This window comes from Ixodes scapularis, unplaced genomic scaffold (genome assembly GCF_016920785.2).
Source record: "Ixodes scapularis isolate PalLabHiFi unplaced genomic scaffold, ASM1692078v2 PGA_scaffold13__105_contigs__length_92229423, whole genome shotgun sequence".
Lineage (NCBI taxonomy): Eukaryota > Metazoa > Arthropoda > Arachnida > Ixodida > Ixodidae > Ixodes > Ixodes scapularis.
In genome coordinates this window covers 36,914,245-36,937,015 of record NW_024609839.1, presented here as the reverse complement: position 1 = coordinate 36,937,015, position 22,771 = coordinate 36,914,245, and positions in this window count along the sequence as shown.

Genomic DNA, 22,771 nt, shown 5'->3' with positions numbered 1-22,771 from the left:
ATAAGGTAGATCGTCTTTGCGGCCTCGTATACGCTCTAGTCAACCCATATGGACGCTAACGCCGACATCTCAGACATCAAGGAGAGGCATTTCCGAAAGCGAAAGAAACAACATAAGATCTGGTTCATGCAGTGGAACTGTAGAGGCCTGCATTCCAAGCTCGCGGAGCTCAAGCTTAGACTCGAAATTCTCCGGGAGGAAGCCCTTGACGTAATTCTGCTACAGGAGGCCTACGTCAAGGATGTCAAGGTCCGCCATTATAATATCTACTCTCAACCGAGCATGTTAAGACAGGGTGAAGTTCGATGCACGACGCTTACTCTTGTCAGGAAATCAATTCCGCAAGTACAACTCGACACGGTTCCCTACTGTAGTGACAACCACGAAGTCGTTTCGGTGCGACTCAAACTGGAATCTGTAATTGTGGACGTGATCAACGTGTACATTAGACCCAGGGTGAATGAAAACGACTTCTCCTGGTTGCGCAGAACAGTGGACTCAAGGACGCCCACCGTCGTTGCTGGAGATTTCAATGCCATGCACAATTTGTGGGGGTACGAAATCAGAAACACGAGACGCAAAGAACTCAAGGCCACGTGCGAAGCACTCCGCCTGCAACTATACAACGACAATGGGGCTCATACCAGACTCTCGCAGCACGACTCCGAAACGGACACATCATCCGATCTCACGTGGGCTTCCAAGAACCTCAAAGTTAGGTGGAAGACGCTGCCTGACCCTATGGGAAGTGATCACCTCCCGATCCGCATAGACCTCCTGCTACGCGAGTCTCCCAAGAGACCCGTCACCTTCATCAAGCGGGATGCCTTTTGTGCCAACATGGAGAGCCTCAGAGATCTTCCGCTTGATCGCAAAATTGTGGAAGCGGTAAATCATTCCAAGACCACGTACCAAGTCAAGGAGGGTACCCCGACGCCGGATTTTCACCTCACGAATCTCTGGGCTTCGAGACTATCGGCTCTAATGACATACAGGACAAAGAGGACACTCAGACGCAAGGTCAAGCTCAACCTGGCAACCGCCAGGGCCAAACGCTACACCCTGAAACTCTTCCGCAACCGATGGAGGGAATTGTGCAACTCATTCAATGAGAGGACTGGCCTGCGCCGGGTCTGGCGGACTTACAAAGGCCTCGCGGGGAAAACCAAGGCTCGCAACACTGGCAGCAACTTAGCCCTGCGCCTCGGAGTGTCGGAAGATGACCTAGCCAACGAAGCCGGTAGTTTCTTCTTCCCACAACAATCCCCGCCACCTGGAACTGAGATCTACGCTCCGGTTTTGGTCAACGTCGAGGAACCGGAGAACGCCCTCTTCACGCTGGCGAACTCATCGAAGCTCTAGAGTCCGCCAAGACCAATACGGCACCTGGCCGACGGCATCTCTGTCACCGCCCTTCGGAACCTGCAAACAGAGGACATGAAAGAACTCAAGCAGATGTACAACGACGCGTGGGATTGCGGCAAGATCCCGGCCGACTGGAAGAAATCGACAGTCCTCCCCATACCCAAGCCCGCAAAACTGCCTACCTCAATCCGAAATTTGAGACCTATCTCGCTAACTTCGAACTTATGTAAAATCTTCGAGCGCATGGTTCAAACCCGGCTTTCGTGGATCCTCGAAACCCGAGATGCGCTTCACCCCATGCAGACCGGCTTCAGGCCGGGATTGTCTACGCAAAACAGCCTCGCCATGCTTCACCACGATATCTTCCTCAAACCACAGTTCAAGGCGCAACCCCGCACTGTTGTTGCTATAGATGTAAAAAAGGCCTTTGATTCTTTACCACATAAGACGGTCATCGAGGCGGCTCAAAAGAGGGGCATTAAGGGAAAGCTCCTTAACTTCATTAAGACGTTTCTCAATGACAGATCCTTCCAAGTCGTCGTTGGCAGCACCAGAAGCCAGTGGAAGCACAATAACGTAGGAGTCCCGCAGGGCCTCGGTACTCTCCTCCGCGCTGTTTAATATGGCGATGGCGGATCTGGCTTTCGCCCTGCAAGATGTTCCGGACGTCAGTTTTACCATTTATGCCGATGACGTCACGCTCTGGACTACCAAGGGCCTTGCGAAAACCCAACAGCGGAATATGCAGCGCGCCCTTGACGTTACCAACGCATTCGCAGTGCAGTCCGGACTTACTCTCTCCACCGAGAAGACTGCGTACATGGTCGTTTCCAAGACACGACGCGAGCCATTCGCCTCCAACTGAACGGCGCCAACATTGAGTCTACTGACACCCTAAAGATTCTCGGCGTCACCTTCGACCGATCTGGAGGCGCGTCAAGCTGGCTCAAACAAACCAAAGTTCAGTGGAACAAAGGAATCGACCTTCTCAAGAAAATTACCAGCAAGGCATGGGGTGCCCAAGAGGACCTTCTCAAGAAACTCGTCAGGTCTCTTCTGGTTTCTAAGGTCGTCTACGGTCTGAATTACCTGCGCCTGACCAAGACCCAAGAAGCAGCGCTGATAGTACTCAACAGAAAGGCAATGAGAGTCATTACAGGCTTACCCAAGTTTACACCGGTTGAACAGCTTGAAGCTGCCGCACAGATCAATACTCTGCGTGACATTGCCAAGGAGATGGTCATTGGGCAGGAAAATTGCCTATCCAGATCTCCACCGGGCAGAATCATTCTCACCAAACTCGAGAAACATGAGCTCCTCGCAAAAACAGCAGCAATGCCAACTCCATCTCCGCCATGGGAAAACGAGCTTGTAGTCCCGATCAAACCAGTACCCAAGAATCAAGGAAAGGAACACAAAGAAAGGCGCAAGCACGCGGCGGACAAACACCTCGAAGAGATAAATTCACTGACCGGTGCCGAAGTCATGTATGCAGATGCTGCCAGAGACGACGAGGGCCGCTCAGCGATTGCATGGCACTCTGTCTCCAGGAACACCACATGGAGTGGCATCACGCACAAAACCAGCAGCCCGAAAACGGCAGAGTTATTAGCGCTGCTTCACGCCATCCAAGAAGCGGCACATACGCTACCCCGAACAGTCACTGAAGCAGGCATCTTCACCGATTCCCGTGAAGCTCTGCAAGAATGCGGCCGGGGCAACAGCACAAATCCGGTGGTAAAACAAACCAAGAGCATCATTGTTGAATTTCGTCCGCGAGTCAACATCGTACTTTCGTGGGTCCCCGGACACGAAGGTGTCCCGGGGAACGAGAGGGTGAACGAGGCCGCGAGGGCGCAGCTACATGCAGGTTTTATGCCCTCACCTGGCCACGGTCCCCCCCTCGTGGAAGAAGACCCGGGCTTCTCACCCGACATTGAAGAGATAAAAAAAGAGGAGAGGGCTGCCAGGAAGCTCAGACTCGGCGCCCTTCTCCCACCCGATGAAGACCCTGTCCCTCCTGGTTACAGCAGGTGGGAACGGGTCTGCATACGCAGGCTTCAAACGAAGACGGCAATTACCCCCATCTGGCTGGCGAGGTTTCACCGCCCGTCCACACCCGAAGACGTCGGCCCTGATCCGCTCTGCATGCACTGCGGGATTCCAGCCACGTGCACCCATCTCGTCTGGACGTGCGAGGGGGTCGCAGAGCATCGGAACGACGCCCTAAACTCACTCCCTGAAGAGGCAGGACGAGCTACGTACGAGGACTGGACCCGCCCCAGGCTCGAGCACCCGCACCGCAAACACATTCTCGACTCCCTGATTAGTTTCGTCCGCTCATCGAGGATCGCCTGTTACATTTAGCCTCCTCCCCCTACTCTTCCCATAATCCCCATGTATCCCATTCCTTTAATATATACGTTTTAGAGCGCCGCTCTTAGGGGCCCGTTCCCGGCTTGAGCGGCGTCGCCGTCGGCGTCGGCGTCGCCGTCGGCGTAACCAAGGTCATCCCAAGGTCACGTGACCCCCAAGGTCACGTGACCCCTCCCAAGGTCATCTCAAGGTCACGTGACCCCCTGAAGGTCACGTGACCCCTCGAGGTCACGTGACCCCTTCCAAGGTCATCTCAAGGTCACGTGACCCCAAGATGACCCCACGTGACCCTTTGAAGGTCACGTGACCCTTTGAAGGTCACGTGACCCCCAAGTCACGTGGTCGCCTCCCCAAGGTCACGTGACCCCCGAGGTCACGTGACCCCCAAGGTCACGTGACCCCTTCCAAGGTCATCTCAAGGTCACGTGCACGTGACCCCTCTGAGGTCACGTGACCCCCCGAGGTCACGTGACCCCTCCAGGTCACGTGACCCCAAGGTCACGTGGGGGTCACCTTTGGGGTCACGTGGCCTTGAGGTCACCCCCAGGTCACGCCTCCCCGAGGTCACGTGACCCCCTCCCCGAAGTCACGTGACACCCCCCCCGGAGCATATTAAAGAATGAGGGTAGGAGGAGGAGAAGGGGGAGGGGTCTACCCTCCCCTCAGTACCCTTCACTCCTCCTCCTCAAGAGCTGCGCTCCAATTCGGCGTTACAGGGATTTGTAAACGGCTTTCACTTTTTTCACTCACTCACTCCTGCGCTCTAAACACCGCCCTTAAATATGGTGTCCAGTGAATACCTCCTATAGCTGACTAACTTCCGGCTGCTTAAACGTAGACACAATACAATTAAAAAAAAAAAAAAGAAACATTCAATAATTTTCAATTTTTTTTTTTTTTGGTAAAGGTTTTAAAGTAATTTTCGATGTTGATAGAACCCGGAGCAGGAGTCCGTATTCGTTTTATTGCCTCCAGTTTCGCACACACAAAAAAACACGAAAACTTAAGTCTGCTTTTCTTCTCGACTCAACCGGACTCGGTCACCAACATGTGAAATCACGTGGCCGTGACGTAACGTATGCCTTCTACCGGAAACGGAAGTTCTTCCAGCCGAGCGAGAGAGCGGAGTTGGACACAAGGACTGCGTCACTCGTACTACTCGTACGTATGCGCTCGTCAGCAATCTATCCGTCGACGAATATTTGAATTCGCGTTCGTGGCCAAGGAGTGTCGTGACGACCCTTTCCATCGCTTGCGAATGTCGAGTTCTGTGGTGTGCTTAAGAAGGACGCTGGAAGCTCGGAGTCATCGTACCGGTGCCCAAGCACTTCACGACCGCGTGATTTCTCATTTCGCTGTTGAATTGAGGAGGAAAGCTAAGAAGTTGAAAAATCATTTCGGGGTCCCTTTAATTATGGACCAACGTTAGGAGCTATTCACTGGTCGCCATATTTGAGGGCGATGTTTAGAGCGCATGATTAAACACGTCTTTAATGAAACCGCCCTCTGGCTGATAAGGCCTCGAGGTGGGCGGGGGTAAGGGAAGAGGGAAATGGGGTGATTATGTCAAATGAAGGTCTTGACCCCGGAGGATCGGAGGAATGTTATGATGGATGAGTATATAAGCTTAAGTTCCACCTCCTCAGTCGTGGCCGGCTGGGTCCATTCCTCAAAGGAGGTAGGGCGTAAGTAGCTTGGGAGGTCTGCGATGACGGCAGTCCGCTCCCGCGAGGTCCCCCTACAATCCCACATTAAGTGTTGGCACGTTGGAGGGACTTTGCAGCACACGCAGTCCGGGTTTGGTCCGATGTCTTGGGTGTCGGCTGGACGGTGTATTCTGGCTCTCCACACGGGGGTCATCATCGTCAGCGTTTGTATACGGTGGAGAGCCACTTTTCCCAGCGCGGAAATCCGCGAGGGATCGGATGGGGATTATGTGGCAGCAGGGCGGCGAGTCTTGCTTTTCTTGCAATTCTTTCTTCTCGTTTGACTTCGAAGATGTCGAAGTCGTCTTCCTCTTGCTCGTCCCGTTGAAGGGGCGAGAAGACGAGACCTTTTGAGGGCAATTTTTCTGCTTGTAGCTGCGCCCTCGCGGCCCCGTCCGCCCGCTCGTTCCCCGGGATGCTCGCGTGGCCCGGAATCCACGAGACCGTGATTGTCTGTGGTGTTGCAAGCGTCTGAGTGACTGTGGTGTTGCAAGCGTCTGAGCGTCTAAGTTCGCGTAATGCTTCTTGTGAGTCCGTGTAGATTCGAGATTCAGTAATTCCTGCCTGGCGTGTTGTCGTCGATGCATGGACTGCCATCTGTATTGCGAGTAGCTCTGCGGCGCAAGCGCTTCGCGTGCGTGCGGCTAGTTGTTGCTGGGTTTCTTTCCTGGGTAGCTAAACTCGTGGAGCAAAACATTCTTCGCTTTTTGACGTAGCGGGGGGAGTGACCAAAAGAACGCCGCAAAGTTTCCTCCTTCCTGCGCGCGCTCAACTTCGCAACTTTTGACGAAAAATCCCCCCCAATCCCTAGGCGGTGCACGAGAGCACGAGACAGCGCGGGGAGGCGAGCGTTCACGCCGCTCGCTGTACGTCGTCTTTGGGCTCTCTAGCGCCGACAATCCGGTCATGCCTCGCCCAGGCGAGGAGCGAGAGCAGACGACGAGAGTTCGGCTGCTACGATGAGGCATTCGCACAGCGGAACTGAAAGAAAAAGTTGGTTTTCTGCTCGAAATCGCGTCCCGCGGGCCAGAAACTCAAACGCGAGCTTGAATTGTAAGCCTCTGATATTTCACGAAGAAAGGAATCGACGGCCCGTGTTTTATTTGCGAAATTTGAGTCGTTTTGTAGCCGTACAGACGCTGAAACCTACCAGTGTGTAATGAAAGGCCCAGGACAACCACAGGGGCCGCGAGATCTAGCATCATTTGTGTAGGGGTGAAAAGTGCAACATTTTTCGACAAAGCTCCCACAGCAAAAACCTGCGACGGATTCACTCAGCGTCCGGGAAGGCTAAACATGGAGACGTTGCCCGAGACTCAAGCAAAGTCATATTTGAACGGCAGCTATCTCGCCCCGTCATATTTTGTTTTGAGAAGGCTCTCGTTCTCAATGCCAGGGAAATAAAAAGTCTTACGAAACGTATTGCTAGCTGTTCCAAAGAACTAGATTTAAGCCGTATCCTTTCAGTTATTCACTCATAATATTATGCTTAAAACGAAGCAAGCTCTTGCGCGTACAGTGCCATCAATTTCCTCAAGCGTACGCTGTTTTGTAGTCAACTGGTTTCGGAAACTTACGCCGTCTGTAGATATCTCTGACTGCCGAGTTGCTTAAGTGGAAGTCATCGCAAATGTAAGTCCCACGTTGCAGCAACCAACGTTTAAACGATGGCAGCGACTGCACTCTCGCATTCCCACCCATCACGTCGAACAAAAAGGCGCTAGTTTCGGTTTGAGGTCGGTACTTTTCTACAACATCTATGGCGACAGCATCAGTCTGCACTAGGTGCATTCGGCAAGTTCGTTCATGGCCTGTTCTCCGTGCAGCACTCGGCGGGTGTAATGCATTAGAACTGTCACAGTGCAAATCTGTATCGCGATTTGGGAGCCCGTCACTGGCCTCACCGGCGGCCATTGCTTGACGACAGGCAATATGCCGCGTCCTGTCTAGTTCTCCCTTCGTTTCGCCCTTGTTGCTTTGGCCTTTTATATCATGAGGCAATACACGCAAGTCTAAGGAAGAAACATGCAAAAATTGGAAGCTTGTACGCGGTGCTTGAGGGCGAGCATTTTATGACGTGCTGCGATGATTATGTCGGGTTCTTCGAGATCAAATAGACATTCGTCAAGCGTCTGAACATCGATTAAAAAAAAAATTGGCCGGAGCACGATTGACTTTACCGACGTCGCTTGCTTCGGTTGCTAAATAAATGGCACGTCGAGCGACTGAACGGCACGCTCCGAGTTTCAGTTTGTCACGGAAGCCCTCACAGGAGTTCAAAGAAAAAGCTTTCACCATGAAGCACTATGTACAAGCGGTCAAAACGATGCGAAAATCCTCAGTAAAGGCATTCTAACTTATCGTTTGCTGAGCTTTGATGACTCCGAAATCACGGATGACTCCACAATAACTCTCGGTAGCCCTTGTCTCATTAAACACATAACAGTTAACGCCCAACAAAGTAGCCCTGGACCCTCAACCACACAACATTTAGTTAAACAAGATTGGTATTCTAACGCGTTTAATATTCTTGCCCACAATATTAACTGTTATTTGCGGAAACATGATAGAAGTTTCATGGTAGAGAACCATTTACTAACGTAATAAAATTGAGTTGTGTCAAGCGATGACTGCCGGTGGTGCCGCTCGACCCCAGCAATACGGCCTCTATCCATGATCTAGCCTCCTAAGAAATCAGTGGTGCCAGTGCTATTAGACATAAATCGTTTATTTGCATCGGTACTCCCATACCTGCCGGATGTAGGGACGAGGCGCTAAACCGTACATCCGGCCAATATTGAAGCCGGTTTTCGGACGATATTGCCTCGACACTCGCCAAGAAGCAACGTGCTGTTTCGGCGACTCGTTTGTGTAATTTATTTGTTCAGTCATATTAATTAGACCCGGGCCACTGTGTACACCCCAAAAAAAAAAAATGTGCTGTGGTAATTACACCTTGAGGAGAAGCAGGCACGTAGCCAGATTTTCGGTTAAAGGGGGGGGGGGGGGGGGGGCGCCGATGACAAAGTGCTCTATGAGGGGGAGGGAGGAGAGGAGGCCCCAGCAAAATGGAAAATTTCGGGGGGGGGGGGGGGGGGGGAAAGCCAAGCCTTATGCCCCCCCCCCCCCCCCCTTGGCTGCGTGCCTGACGAGAAGGGGTATGGTAGTTTTACATCTTTATAAAAAGGTGTAGGCATTATCATACGTTTTAAGAAACGTGTTTAAAAAATCACACATTTTTAAAAGTGTGAAGTTTACATTTTTTTATAGGGTCTATCGCTACACTTATTAGGGTGTTAGTTATGGGACACCCCACTTACGTGTTTAAAAGTGGGAAAATGCTTAATGCGTATATACCTCTAACGGAAGACAATCTCTTTCATGTGATTACATCGCGTGCCGATGAAACGATCTGTCGATGACACGTCGTTCGATGAACTGATTTGACCGCCAATGAGTGACGACTGCCAGTAGAATTTCGGGGAAATAATTCTGCCGGCTGCCGGGAGACTCGACCTAACCAAAGAATTACCCCGGTCTTGTTTGTTTTCCAACATTCTGAATTGTATACCAGCTTATTAGTACCTCTTCGGATATTACAGAAAAAAATAAAATAAAAAAAAGCGATGGCAGCCGCAAAAACTCTGACAGCCCGGTTCACAGTCATGTGGGACACTGACAGGTGCTCGTCAGTCGCCACCATGCCTTTAAAGCTGCCGGTTCCGAAGAACCGGAGCGCGCAGAGAACTTGTTGTTCCACGGTCCGAGGCGGCGAACGAAGCTCGTCGCAGAGTAAACGCACAACGGCTTTGGATAGCCGGTACTGTCGCCGAAAGTCGTCGTCGAGGAGTTGAAAGGCGTCCCCAGTGGTCTCAGTAGCGAAGCCGACGGTGGCGGAAGATAAGCTCGGCCGCAGCGTACGGCACCGCCATGTTGACAAAGTTTAACTTCGCCTCGATCCGAAGCGAAGATCTCGAGCTCAAACCGCGGCTCTCGCAAAGTTCGGAAACGTCACTTTGACGTCAGCGACAACTTCGACAAACAAGGTTTCTTGTTAACACAAACTTCGGAGGGATTTTGAGCGTCAGCAGGTCGCCTAGGGACCATCTGCAAAGCATTCATTTTAGCTTGGCGTAGGGATGTAGGGACAAATGGGTGCTACGTCATCGGCGAAGCCGTTCAATCAACGGGCTCCTCGCGCCCCTCACGCGCCGCACGCGCGCCTCGATGAACTTTGCTTCGAATGATTGACACCTCGCTCGGCGCGACGTCAGCGGCGCGAGAGTCCAATTAGCGCGTTCCGCAACTTTCGGACACAAAGTTGTGCTTGACGAGTTTAGCGACCCTGGTGGTGGAATGCCAGGCGATGGCTGTGCGGCCACTCTCGTCGCGAGCCGCATCGGTGTAAAACACCTCAACGTTCGCTTTGAGGGAGCCAATTTCTGCGAGATGCATTTTGACCTGTGTGCCGCGACGTCCCGAGTTGTCGATTCCTTGGTGCTTGGGAGTAGGTTTGATTGAGGTGACCAGTTCTGTGTCCCACGGGGGAGGTGTGATGGGCATTAGTGGGCCTTTCGCTAGATGACTTCTCCCGCTCTTTTCGAGAATGACTCGTCCATGGGGTGTGCGCGCCAGTCGGCGCTCCTGGCTGATGGCCATCTCTTGTGTGATTTCTCGGATGGTATTCATTTGCGCTGCACGTTCGAGCTGCTCCACGGTGGTGAAGCGGGGCAGGCCAGTGACAATTCGCATCGCTGCTCGGTTCATTGTAACTAAGGTCGCTTCCTGTGCACGCGTTAATCGAAGATAATTGATACCATAAACCACTTTGGATACGAGCAGGGCTCGGACTAGGCGGCGTAGTAGTTCTTCTTGTGCCCCCCAAGACTTGCTGGAGATGGCTTTGAGGAGTTTAAGACCCTTCTTCCATTGTCCTTTGACTTGCTTAATCCATGTAGTGGCGCCCCCGTTCTGGTTAAAGGGGACATCCAGGATCTTCACGTTGTTAGATGGTGTGATAGGATCTCCGTCGAGATGAAGTTTGATGTTGACGCTAGATTTCCTGCGCCTGCTTGGGATGACCATGAAGGTAGTTTTATCTTTAAATATTTCCATTCCAGTGGTGCAGGCAAAGGTGGTGACAATATTCAATGCTCGCTGCATGTAGTGCTGCTGTTGTTCAGCTCCCCGGCCGTAGTCCATAGGGTGATATCGTCCGCGTAGATGGTGTGCAGAACTTGTGGGACATTATCGAGGGCTGGAGCGAGATCCGTCATTACAATATTCAAGAGTAGCGGCGACAGCACCGCACCCTGTGGTACTCCAACGTTGTTGGGCTTCCATTTTCCTTTTGTGTTGCCGATCATTATTTGGTAGGTACGATCCTGCAGGAACGTCTTAATGAAGTTCAGAAGGCGTCCTTGGATCCCGAGCTTCTTAGCAGCATCTACCACGGTGTGATGGGGAACAGAGTCAAACGCCTTCCGTAGGTCGATGGCGACAAGTGTGCGGGGTTGACTCTTGAATAGCCGTCGCTCATACATGTGGTAGTGTATCATGAGGAGGCTATCTTGTGTTGACATGTGTGGTCTGAAGCCAGTTTGTGTTGGGTGGAATGCTTTGGAGGTCTCGAGGATCCATGAAAGGCGAGTGGTGACCATACGTTCCATGACATTGCACAGATTAGAGGTGAGGGAGATAGGCCTAAGGTTAGCGACCGTGTGTGGTGTTTTGCCGGCCTTCGGGATGGGAATCACGGTCGATCGTTTCCAATCAGCGGGAATTTCCCCTTCGGACCATATCTTGTTAAAAGTTTCTAAGAGTTCTTCCATGGCGTCTGTGGGAAGGTTCCGGAGCGCCGTAACGGTGATTTTGTCTGGGCCAGGCGCGGACTTCGCGTTCGCCGAGCTAAGAGCGTCAACAAGCTCCGCAAGAGTAAATGGTGCGTCTGCTGGCTGTTCGTGCAAGATATACTGTCGATTGTAAGTTTCGGTTGGCGGAGGGTTGGGTTGCTGTGGGAAAAAATGTTCTCCCGCTTCATCTGCCAGTCGTTCTTCGCTTATTTTGAGGCGGAGGGCAAGGTTGCTTCCCGTGTTTCGTGTTTTCGTTTTCCCGGAAAGGCCTTTGTATGCGTGCCATACTTTGTAGTAGCCCGTTCTGTAGTTGAAAGAGTCACACAGGCCACGCCATGTTGTTCGGCAGAGCTCTATCGTGTACTTCTTAGCATCGGCTGTAGCTTGATTGAGGCGGATCTTGTTGGTCAGTGACCGTCGGACTCTGTAGTGCTGGAGGGCGGCTAAACGGTTGTCCCATAGGTTGGTCAGGTGAAGATCTGGCTGAGGAGTGTCTTCTTTCACCTGGTATTCCGTGCGTGCTTCTTTCAAGGCGCGCTGAATTCTCTCGGTGAATGGAATGTCACTGTGCCGGCTCATCGCCGTGCGGTAGTTGTCCCATTTGGTGAGGGTTACTCGCCGTCTCGGGGAAGTACGGATGCCGAGTTTGAGATAGATGGGCAGGTGATCGCTACCCATGGGATCTGACTGGACCTGCCATTGAAGTCTCAATCTCGGGGATGCCCACGTTAGGTCGGGTGACGTGCCATTTTGGCTGGTGGACTGGGCCAACCGGGTGGGAACGCAGGGGTTGTTGCATAGCTTGAGCTTAGCTGTGGCACAGGCTTTCTTGATGTTCCTTCCGCGGGCGTTCTTGTCTGGGTACACCCACGCAGTGTGACGAGCATTGAAATCACCGGCCAGGATGGTATGTTGTCCAGGTGTTACGAGTCCCTCGATCCAATCGGCCTCGTTGGGGCCCACGGACGGCCGTGTGTATATGTTGTGGATTATAATTACAGTGTCACCGAGCTTGACCTGTGTAGAGACGACCTCACGGTCGCCTGAACACGCCAACTCGGAATCTAATTGCGTGTGTGGATGTGTTTTCTTAATTAGTGTGGCTACGATGCCGTAGTTATTTGTTTGTCTCTGAATACTTGGATATATGAATGTTTTGTATCCCCGTACTCTGATTTTATTGACATTAGCTTCCTGAAGGAGGATAATGTCGGGTGCGCGGTTTTTAAGTTTTTGCAGACGAACTTTAAGTTCTGGTAGCTTTTGTTGCAACCCTCCACGGTTTCATTGTAGGATCCACGGTGAAGTGTTTGAGCAGCGTTTGTTCTGTGTACGTGAGGATGGTGTCTTTTGAGTGGTTCCGGATATGTTTTGTGTATTAATATTTATCATCATGTGTGTCAATGAGCCTGTGTATTGCCGCCGTGAGCGCGGCCGATTGTTTCTCCATTCGTGCAAAACTTGCTTGCTGAGCTTGCAAGGTTTGTAGCGTGAAGTCGTGTTGTTCCAGTTGGTGAGCAGGTGTTGCTACTGGCTCGGAAGTTGCTGCGGTTACCGCTGCATACGGTGTCCCACCACTTTGCAGCATCGGTGGTGCCATATGTGCTTCGGGAGGCGGGAGCTTACCCTTTCCTTGTTCTTGCCTGGCCCTTGGCCGCTTGTTGCGCCGTTCTGGGATTGCTCTTTTCGGGCAGTCATTGCTCGTGGCCAGGTGAGCTCCACTGCAATTCACGCACTGTGGGCTCCGCGAGCATGTTTCCATAGCATCGTGCTCAGAGCCGCACGTTCCACAGCGCGCAGCGCTTCGTGGGCATACATCTATTTTGTGTCCGATCGTGTGACAACGAAAACACACTAACGGACGCGGGCGATACTCGCGGACATTTAGGACCTCACACATGTAGGTCACTTTCTTCGGAAGAATCTTGCCTTCGAATGTCACTAGAACGGTGTTGCCTTTTGTCCTAATGGGCCTCGCTGATGCGATTTTTCGGCCCTTGCAGGTGATGTCGGCCTGTAGTGATTTAGGCGTCACCGTGTTTCCTTGACCCAGGAGGTAAATAACTTTCCGGCATTGGTTTCCCGCCAAAGCTTTGTACGGCTGTAGTGCGTGTGTATCCTCGCCTTTCCTTATTTCTTTCACTTGCAGAAGTTTCTCCAGCATAAGAGGGTCCCGTGTTGTAATGGCGATTGTGTTCGCTTTTTCATTGCGATGGACGGCATAGCCGTCTAGATTTTGTATTCCAGCCTTCTTGACTGCTTCTTGTATTTCTTTTCCAGTGAAAGAGTTCACCTCTTTCTTTCCAATGGAGCGCAGCACGACAGTCTGCGTCGGATGTGAGATGGGTGTTGACCTTCCCGCGGTTTCTGTAGCTAATGGATTCCACCTTCGTTTCTTAGGTGTTGCACCCAGGAGTGGCCATTCTTCAAAGTCTATATCTTCAGCATTCCGCAGGCCGGGCTGTTCCATCCCGTGTTTTGTAGATGAGCCGCCATTACTCCCCGACGTGCTGTCTTGGGGCGTTCCTTTGCGAGGGCCAGCCGCCATCTTGTGCCGGCAGGTGGGCCGGAGTGGAATGGTCGCCATCTTGGATTTGCCGGTGACCTTGAGTAGGCATCGTGTCGTTTCGTCCAGGCGCTGATCTAGGAGAGCGGGGCCTTTCATTTCTGCTTCTCGATGAACATCGCAGTCGTGGGATATGTTGCCGCGTCAGTGGAGGTGGGCTGCTCTCAGGTTGCGGAGGTGGCATGAACTGCGCGACAAGCTGGTTCAGTGCCACAAGAAATGCCGGGTTCTTTTCAATTATGGTCGCAAGAACATTAAGGGTATGCTCCATAACCGATGATGATAACCTCTGTGGTTGTCCACAGGATGGTGGAAGGCTTACGTGCTGCGGGTGCGAGGTCCCTTCCAGTCTTCTGTCATTATAGGTGCAGTGGGCTCGGGGTGGCTGCTGCTGCTGGTTTATGGTGGTCATTTCGGCACTGCAGGCATGCAGTGGTGGTTGTGGTGGGTCACCACCCGGGCAGGGGTGGCCCGAGGCCAGGCCCGGAACCGCAGGGGTCCCGTAGGATAGTGAAGCGAGCGCTAGGTTGAAAATTTGGGAGCAGCGAAGAAACACGTCCTATCGCCGTTCGAAAACCTCGTCTTCTTCTTAGAGCGCATGCTCAGAACGAGCTCACATTAATAGCGTGCTAAGACCGGGAACCTTGATGGCGCTAAATGCACGCTCCAAAAGGACTGCGGAAGCTCGCGCGTCAACACGCGCTCGGCAGCAGCTCACACGGATATGGCCGCCAGTGAATAATCCCTATAGACTACCCTATTGAAAAAGGCCAATATGAACTCGGCTTATTGGAAATATTGTATTCCAATGAAGATGATGGAAACCAATAAAAACTTATTGTTATCCGATTAACCCAATACGCACGATGGGAATTCATATCGGAGCACAATATCTCGATATAGTATGCGGTTATTGGTATACAACAGGATATTGGAGCACAATATCGCGATATAACTTGCGGTTATTGGTATACAACACGATATCGGAGCACAATACCCCGATATACTACACGGTTATTGGAATAGAATACGACATCGCGTGCATATTGGTGGCCGACATGGACATACTGTACGGCCACACGATATAGAAATATTGGTCGTCGATCATGGGACCAAAGGAAAATACAATATGATATCGCGTGCATATATCTCAGAACGCGGGTACCAAGTTACCAACATGCATTATGTTGGCATATCCACACGGCAATACGCGAAAAATATATTGGGCGTGGATACACACATAACATAAACGTTCTGCGTTGCGAACACATTAACATTGATCGACAGTGCAAGTATGTACAGCTGTTAGTACGGCACACAGTACACACAGCCTCGCGCGCTTGAAACTAGACAACCACCAAACCATTCAGAATAACTAGCCGGAACACCCGCCGCGACCTACCTTTTAATGAGAAAGCCCAATAACGACGTGCTCATTGGAGTGATCGTCTTCCAACAAATGTTTATTGCAGTTGTAATGCAACAAAAGTTGATCGCCAAACGATAAACCCAACGTACCGGGATACAATTCGATGTTGCAACACACCATCGCAATACAACAAGAAACTATCGGTGTTGGGACACGACCACCACATCGAATACGATATCATATCAATACGAAGTTACCGACGGTGAGAAATACAACATCATGACACGATATGTTGGGACCGAAATCAAACGCGATACGTGACAATGTCGGTTCGCACGATAAAATAATGACGGTGAATAGGTTTGACAGGTCACGTGCATGTAGTTGCTTCTTACGCGCACATTTATCGATATTGACCCACCTTTCTGGGTAATCCTACGTGGTACACAAAATCCACGACGACATGCGAGCACATTTCACCCACCACTTTTCGTCGCCTGTTTCGCGAGATTCACACACTGTCCAAAAAATGACGTGAAAAATACGTGCACTTGCGCCATCAAACGATACGTTACAGCCTCGTTTCTCGAGAAGACAATTTCCACCGCCAACACGCGCGCGCGCGCGCGCGCAAGCAGTTTGGACTTCGAACTGTTCGAACTTCGAAGGGAGCGAGCCCGGCTGGCCCGGCGCGATGCCGGCGTGCTGGCGAGCCGCCAAGACGAGCAACGAGCATGCTGAGCATGCGCAGTGCGCAGCGAGCGGGCGCGGGCGCGGGCGTCGGTTGCGCCACTGTCACCACCACTGCTGTGTGTTGCGCGACCCGGCCAGCCTGGCCAGCCGGCGTGATTGGCGTTCGTCGCACTCCGTACTCGTGGGCATCGAGCGAAACCTACACACTTTCAATTGCTTCGAAAGGTACGTATACACGACTCTATTACTTGCAGCATTGAGTGCTTTGGCGTACGCGGATCAAAGCAAACACCGAAGGACACAAAGGAGACGTGAAGTTTTTAAATCGAGGCCTCTTTGAACGCCTGTGTCCCCTGTTGAAAGCACCTAGCTGTGCTCTGTTGCAGGCGTCATTTCGACTGCGTGTGCTCCAATGTAACGTCAGTCACTGGTCACAGGTCACACTCGGCTAGCTTTGCCAGTTTGTTATCTGATGTGCGAAATAGACGTAGAAACCAGCGCCGCGTCTCTTTCGGATACTCAGACTCCAGCCCCCTTACTTCCGGCGTGCTTTCTGCCGCGCCCGTTCGGCGCATTGTCTTCGCGGGCGCGTCTGGCTCGTTCGAAGATTCGTCGTTTGAAGCTGACGAGTCGCCGAAGTGTACCGGAGCTTCTCTTTAGGAAAGTCGCAATCGACGCTCGGCGGCTCGGCTCTGAGCTCGTACTTTTCTCCTCCCGGGTATACCATGAGTGCCGATGAACGAATTTGAAAAAGCGCTAGCGAGTGACTTTGTGACGCCGCCCAACTGTCCTTCTATCAACGGCGCAGAGCAAATGATGTACAGAAAAAAAAAAAAAAAAAACGCGTTTTTTATATTTTGTTGGCCATGTTTCACCTCAACACAAAGTGAATCGCGGCTGTACGTCGGTTGACTCATTACTGTGCCTAGATTGTAACGGAACCTTTTTGGTGTGATCTTATTCTGATATCGTTATATCTCGCCTTTTTATCTTGGCTGCACACCTCTAGACGACATTCTACACATTGCACTCCTTGTCGACATGTCGCTGGTGCTTGAGACTAATTGGAAGTCACTGTTTGCTCACTCCTTGGTGCACACATTTTATGTTCAACATCAGTTATCTGAAGGAGGCTCCATGAAACCCTGGAATTTGTTTAGAGGTACCTCTACATACTGTGTTAGAGTGCTGTTTTGTGCGTTGTAGGTTCGCACAAAACCAAATTGCACCTTGTAATATACCCTTTGACTGTTTACTACAATTAAAGTTGCAATGAAACATTGGCCACGAGAGGTGACTCTGCCAACGTGGCCAACAAATTCCTCACACAATTTTCTCCATGGGTCATTTTGGATGTTGACAAATTTTCTTGTGAATAATGAGTGTTATGCACATATGTTTCTTCTACTTTTCAGACAGGTACTTCAGTTAGATAAACCCCAGCAAAAGCAGTAAGAGAGTCTCGTAGGGTCACACCAAGGATAACGGCATTCCTGCTCGAGTCCCGGGTCTTCTCACCATACTTCACTGAGCATAATGGTACATTCCCTTTCCTTAACTTTGTGGGAGCCAAGGGTGAAAGACGACGCAGAGGGCACGTGACAGGCGGTCGGCGGAGAAAGAAGTCACGAGCTGGCGCGAGACAGTGCGTGCTGAGCGAGGCTGGAGCTGGGCAGGAACATCGGAGCCGGGCTGCCTGGCTTGGAGCGGTCCACCAGCAAGGTTCAAACCGGACCGGTAGAAACGGCGAGTCCTGGCCATCTAGCCTAGGCCACGACGATCCCGGGGTGGTTCCGCAGCGAGACTCAGGCAGTGATAGCCCGGGACAGCCAGCCTACGCAGCGCTGGCATGGGAAGGACGATCCGCAGGCCTGGACACTGACTCCGACTGTGAGCTCTGATCGACGGACGACAACAAGGGTCGGCGTGCCTGGACTGCTGGCTCTGAACGACGGGAAACCGTGAGGTAGTAAACTTATTCGCTGTCTTCTCGGTGCTGTATGTCACTCCCTGGGTGACGGGCGGAGCGCATACCGATTGGGCGGTGATTATTAGTAGCTAAGCGAACTCCATAAAGAAACTAGCATTAAAATGGCACATCCAACGTGGGGTTCGTTTGGTATGCCTCTGCTTCTAGTCGTCCCCAGGGAGTCTCACGGATTCGTTGAGCGGGTTGTTCACTAACGCTAACGATGCCCGTTGAGACAAATATGTTAAAATTTTGGCGACTTGTCTCACGGTAGAGCTCAGCAGGTGTCTCCTCGAATCAAGTACCTAAGGGGCTCGAAGAACGAGGTTGAATACACGCTTTCTCGGGTACCCTAGAATAGTGGTTGGCAGGAGTCGGGGGAGCGCGGTTAAGATGTAAGAAAGTCGTCTCCAGAGGCAGAGGAGAGTCACGGCATGTTCGCTGGAAGGCAGGATAACGAGTGGCAGGAGGGGAAACAGCCAGGACTCATTGCAGATTTAGGATTTAGGCTTGGGGTGATGCGGTAGGCAAGTAAGCACTTGTCGAGTCCTGGAGTGCAGATGGGTTTTTGACAGTGGGTGTTGGAAAGATTGCGGAAATGGCAGTGGACACCGGGAACACCGGCAGACGAGATTGTCAGCGGGTAAACTGGCGGAAATTGCGGTTGGCACCTGGAACGCTGGCAGGCGAGTTAATGAGCACTATGATTTGTAACTGCTGGGCCAAGACGGCTAGTTTCTTCGCGTCAGTCCAACAGTCGACAAAAGGCGGAGGGACGACTCTCCCTTGAGGGGGGTCGTTCCAAGAAAGCTACGAATTGATTTAGATGATTCTTTCTCGACTTCACTCTGGCCGGTCGTGGCACTGACAGCAAGACTTTTAATAAGTTATGTCGCGTCACGGCCTGGCCGGGGATGCGGCGGTAGACATTTAGGTGGCTTGTAGCTGTCCAGCTTGCCTTGAGGTGTGAACGGTTGAAGCGGGCTTGCTCGCTGAGCGTGAACGGTGGAAGCAAGCCTAAGGCCCACTTCAGACGGGGCAATTTCCCCCAGCAACTTAACATCGCAACACCAGCAACACAGGCCGCCTGCGTTCAGACGCTGCAACCAAATTGCTACGACTTGCCATCATCATCATGAAATTTGATTTTTCTTGCACTATATAGACGCACAACTACGTGCTAAAAACGTGTTTTTATATCTTTGACTGGCATTAATACTCACTCATGTTTCTGAAAAAGTTTATTTCCAAAAACGATCCATTTGAAACCAAGACCAAGTCTTCAGCTGTCATCCTCACCACCACAGGGGTGTCACGTGAAAATATTGCGTCCCTGATTGGCTGCTGCCGCTTCAGACTTTTCCAGTTTGTTCGAGTTGCGTGTCTGTTTTAAGCCGAACCTGATCTCAGAAATTCGTGCTGATCTGGGAAAACCTAGGGAACTACCCGCCAGCAATCTCAAAATGGCTAGAAAAGTTGCCCCATCTGAAGCAGGTTTTAGGGAACTGAAATCAAGGGCAGTGGAGCTCTGGGTTCAAACCCACCTAGAGACGTTTCTTTTCTTTTTGCCTTTTTTTTAGTATACAGTATATATATATATATTTATATTTATAAATAATACTTTTTTTTAAGTTTTAACGTATAGACACATAATTTACACACTAATTCACATTCAGAAGTGCTTTTATTCACACACTGTGGCTCCCTAGTGCTTGCAATAGCTTCTTGCTAAGCTATTGCAAGCTCTGCAAAGGGAGGGGCATCTTCTCACCCTTTGCAGGCTGTAAAGCTGTGGCTTGCACAGCTCTAGCAGGTCGCACCTCGCACACTGGCTCCATCATCAAGCATAGGGGCTGCATGAGTCGCGTCACACCGTAAGGCTATATGCGGTCGGGTCACAGCACCTGGGACCATTCGTCGCTGCATTCAGCTGTGGTATGGTGGCATGGTCAGGGCATGAAGCAGGGGTACAACTTGGAAATGCTCATCTTCATCACATTTGAAGCACATTTTTTTATTACTTTTGTGTCGAGTTGTCAGCATTTTAAGGGTGAGAAAGCAAGCAGCAGCGAGAGCAAGAAAAAAATTGAAAGCCGCTCTTATTGAGAATTTATTACAAGCACTAGGAAGCCGTGGAGTATTCTTAAAACGCTTCTAAAGCTGAATTAGCGTATAAATTATGTGCTAGTGCCTCAAAAATAAAACAAACAAACAATTTAAGTATAATTAATAAGGATAAAAATATACACCAGGAGGACTCAACCAGAACAACACAGTCTGTAAATTTGAAATTTGACACCATAAACCGCTTGGCCACCACCCAATTTTATTTTTAGGTCGTTTATCGAGGTATATGAATTTCGTTTGCAGCTGTGGGCTGCAAGAGAGATAGCCTTATTTTCATTTACTTTACTATTCCCACCAAATATGGCAAGTGACCAAGAATAGATCCTCATTTGTCGGCCGAGGCACTGTGCTTGCATCAAGGCAAACTAGCCTGGCTTGGTAGGCCTATATTTTGTTTCATCACCCGTTTAGGATTCTGTTGTCGCTCATCCAAAGAAAAAAAAAAACTGACTAAGTCTGACTTATCCTGGTGTGCAGGTACCCTTGGCAGTAAACTCTGCTAAATGGGGCAAAATATATATTATACATTTTTTAGCAAATATGCATTGTTTTAGCAAAATGAGCTACACTATTTGACTAAGGTGAAACAGAACGAGCCTTTCCACCTGGGTCTGTTTCCATCTTTCGCAGTGTCGAAGTATTGATTACCTAGGTTTCTCTTGGTGGGCTTTCTTTCGAGAGCGACCCCGCTGTGTGAAAAATGTGTTGTGAAGAAAAGTTGAAGTGAGCTACAGCAAAGAAGGGAATGTCCGCACGCTGAACCCGCAGAGAACGCTTGTTTGTCTCGAGTTCAGTCGTTGGACAAAGCGACCCTGGCTCGTGATGTCTTGCATCAGTGCGCTCAGTTTCTTTTTTTCTGTGTTTAGCTCGTACCTCGCCTGCCGGCCTTGCAAGCACGCGGCGCTGGACTCTTTTTTGTCGCATGCTGGGCAGTTACATTTTGCATAGATTTTTGGCAACCAGTTGGGACGGAGCGGAGAGGCATGCTTTCGGTTTCGATTAAACAGCAGTTTTGCTCGCGCGACAAAGCACGTGCAGCTGCAGGCCTGCCGGAGTTGCCCTCACGTGCATGCGAACCAACGATGCAAACATAATTGCACGACAGAGGCACCAGCCGGGACGCTTGCAATTCAGTGTTTTACATTTAATTACTTTTGTCGAAAATCTGGCACGTCGGCAATCAGTAAAACGGTGGCAAGCGGTTTTTCGGAATTGCTTGGCAATGCCTACAGCACTGTACACTTGTGGGATGTTGCAATGTCTCTTTGGAGACATCAAAATTGGACAATCAATACTACCCTAAGCTAAAGCAAAGCTTGCTCCAGCTTTGCAGAATGTTTCGAAAACCAAAAAGAAATGTGTCATGTCATTGGCATTTCAGTTACATCTTGAAAGACTCCCAGGTGGCCAAACTTGACCATAATTGGTTTATTTCGGCGAGCAAGATTCCCTTCGCGTGTCCAGCATTTAAAACAAATATTTTTATTTTTATTACAATATCTGCTTTAAAAGCTACTTTTGCTGCTCCAAAACACTGTTTTGGCTGCTCCGAAAGGTGCTCCAAAACGGCTTAGGCCAATCACATCACTGCTATATGAGTTTCAGCATTTGTCAAGGAGCACAAAAATCAAAGCCCGGGGGTTGGCCATTGCAAAAATGTTGACTCGGAAGCGCATAGGGAGGAAGCTTTACAAAAGTATCCGCCTGCCTCTACAAGAGAAACCGAAACTAAGAATGTGGGTTTCATTTGAAAAAACAAACATTGTCAGCCCGAATTAACTTGGGGGCGGCACGAAGCAAACAAGCCACGTTACTAGTAGGCTTGGTTCAGGCTTTTGTAGGGGTGGTCGATGACTCTGTGTTTTCTAAAAAGTTATCTTTTTCTAAAAGTGTGGTGGTCGAATATTCGGGGATGGGCATTGAGTCGGGATGTTAAGGTAAAAATTTCATCAACATGCCGGAATTCATGTGCCTTGTCCCCCTAGCGAGGGGGACAAGGCCTTCAAAATTTTAGGTTCGCAAAATTGGTGTGTCAGTATTGACGTCTTATTTTACATCAGGCCTCTCATATTAAGACTCACTATAAATGACATGTCTAAAATTCGTTTGGGTGTACTTCCTTCCAGCAAGTATATGGTTCTGTCTCAAAAGGTCTAATCTGATGTTGACTGCACCTCAGGTCTGCACCGACAATTCATCAGGACGAGACCCAACCGGGACATTAGGGGTGAGTGGCTTAAGCAAGGAAGGCTACATATACGACAGCTTCTTGCGGACAAGAACCGAAAATAGGTAGACGGTGGATGTTTCATTTGCTATGCCTTTTGGCATGCACATTCTGTTTGTTATGATTGAAGATTCCTGCAGAGTTCAATTTCAACTATTGTAAAAAACCGAGCATGCGCTCAGATCGCAGAAGCGCCTACCCCCTCATTCGAAACGATCCGCAAATAAGCAAAGTGCATACCAGACGCCCATACACCTGTTTTGAGCCATGCTCAAAATATTAAAAGAGCACATCAAGCGCCAGGTGCTTTGGCGTCTTTGCCACAGTGGCGCCGGTTGCAGAGCTGACAGGCCCGTGACTGGCACAAGCCATGGCATGGCCTTTGGGAATAAGGGAATCGAGATTAAAGACGTAGCGCAGAAATTGGAGGCGAGTGGTGAAGGTGAGCAGAGTTAACAGAAAACAAGGACGAAGGGAGTTCCGTCGCATGAGGCATCTGTGTCCCGTGTATGTAATTTTGA